The sequence below is a fragment of the Penaeus monodon genome, chromosome 7 (genome assembly GCF_015228065.2).
Source record: "Penaeus monodon isolate SGIC_2016 chromosome 7, NSTDA_Pmon_1, whole genome shotgun sequence".
NCBI lineage: Eukaryota > Metazoa > Arthropoda > Malacostraca > Decapoda > Penaeidae > Penaeus > Penaeus monodon.
The window spans coordinates 2,824,971-2,827,470 of record NC_051392.1 but is presented as its reverse complement, the minus strand read 5'-3'; the positions used below and the strand labels follow the sequence as shown (position 1 = coordinate 2,827,470).

Sequence of the window (2,500 nt, the reverse complement as noted above, 5' to 3'; positions counted from 1 at the left end):
TATTAACATATATATATATATTAAAATTTTAAATTTTTATTTTATAATAAAATAATATATATTATATATGTGTGTGGGGGTGTGTGTGTGGTGGTGTGTTTTGTGTGGGGTGTGTGTGTTTTGTGTGTGGTTTGTGTGTGGGGTGTGTGTGTGTGTGTGTGTGTGTGTGTGTGCGTGTGTGTGGTGTGTGCGTGTAATGTGTGTGTGCTGTGGGTGTTGTGGGTGGGTATATATATAATATATATATATATAATTTAAAATATATATATAAAAATATATATTTATGGAATTTTAAAATATAGATAAAAATATATAATAAAATATATTATATATAATATATAAAATATATATATATTAATTTTATTTTTATTTGAAATTATGTTATATTTTATGTACATATATGTGTATGTATGTATGTATGTATATATTAATTATTTAGATTGATGTAGTGTACCAGGATGATTTCAAAAGGCATTCTTATTCTGAGGAAACATATAGGAAAATAATAGAAGAAGTAATTACTTTTATCTCCTCAGATGTTACATAACATGTTTCCTTTTATCCATACAAACTATTACATAGTGTAAATGAGCCCGTATAAAAAACCACACACACACAATGCCCCCACCCAATCACACACAACGCCCCACCACACACACACCCACAAACACACACACACACACACAAAACACACACACACACACACACACCACACACACACACAAACCACAAAAAACACCCCACACCCCCAAAACACGCACCACACACCCCACACACACACACAAAAACACACACACACCCCACACGCGCCCACACACACACACACACACATATATGTATACATAATATCTTTTCCCAAAACACAAAAAAACACCAACAAAACACACACACACACACACACCCCACACACACCCCCCACACATATATAATCACCATCTAAAACCAAACCCCACACACACACACACACACACCACAAAACACAAACCCCACACACAAACACCCACACAAAACACACACACACACAACAATAAAATATATATTTTAATATATAAATATAATATATTTTAATATATATTATATATATATATATATATAATATATTTTAGATATATATTTTGTGTGTTTTTGTATGTGGTTTTGGGGTGTGTGTTGTGGTGTTTTGTGTGTGTGTGTGTGTGTGTGGTGGTGTGTAGTATAGATTTTATATATTAATATATATATATATATGATATAAAATAATTTTTATATATTAATTTTATATAAAAAAAATATATAATTTTATATATATATATATATTATTAATTTTTATTATATATATATATATAATTAATTATATAATAATATATATTCTGTGGTGGGGATTGTGTGTGGATGTATGTATATGTGTATTCATGTGAGTATGTATGCCTCTCTGTATACATACACACACATATGTGTTTTTTGAGGTGTGGGTTGTGTTTGTGGGTGTGTGGGGTGTGTTTTGTGTCCCGTTTTTCCTTTCCCTTTTGATTTTTTTTGTGTGTTGGGCCCCTTATGTATGGGGACCCCACGATTAATCGATATTGCATTTGAATATTTAACGGTCCACGGGCCAAATTATATGGGAAAACCACTCAATTTAGTGTTGGGGTTTTTATGTAGATAGGGTTTTTACTCTTTGGGGTTTTTAAACGGCCTATGTTTGGGTGGCACTGTTAAAACTTTAAAATTCTGGGAAAATGTCTCGTTTTTTCAAAAGTTTTAACGAAATAGATACGTATTTTCTCCGTGTTTTATAATATATTATATATATATATATATATATAATTAAATTTTATATATATATATATATTATATATATATTATATAAAATTTTTATATATTATATATATGTATATATAATAATATATATAATATATAATATATAATTATATTATATATATAGAAAAATATAAAATATATATAAAATATATATTTTATTTTATTAGTTAATGCCCCTTTTTTAACATTGCCCGTAAAGATTTTAGACAGTTTAGAGCCCCCAATTTAAAACATTAAGGTTTTTTTAGAAACTGATTTATAAACAGATATATGATACACCCTTTCACACCACACACCACACACCCCACACATATCACATAAAAGAAAAAATATTTAATTTTATATATATTAAATTTTATATTTGATATATTAAATGAAAATATATATAGTATATAATAAAATATTATGGAAAAGTAAATATTAAAATATATAATAGATTTTATTTTAGTTATAATATATATAAAATATTATAATATTTTATAAATATTTTAAAAATATATATTTTATATGTAAAATTTTATATTATTATATATATAATATATTTAAAATATATAAAATCCCCCAACATATATATATATTAAAATTTTTATTATATAAAAAATATTATATATTTTATATTTAACCCCTAATAAAAGACGATAGATGATAACTACATAACACAAGATAGATAAAAAGCCCAAAACAAGTTAAAAACATTTGC

The 2,500-nt window shown here is 26.0% G+C and overlaps 1 protein-coding gene across 1 annotated transcript in view; it reads left to right on the top strand.

Annotated features, from left to right (window-relative positions):
• LOC119575490 (shematrin-like protein 2) overlaps positions 1 to 2,500 on the top strand; it is a 37,315-nt gene that overhangs the window by 32,961 nt on the left and 1,854 nt on the right. The gene's annotated exons all lie outside the window — the stretch shown is intronic.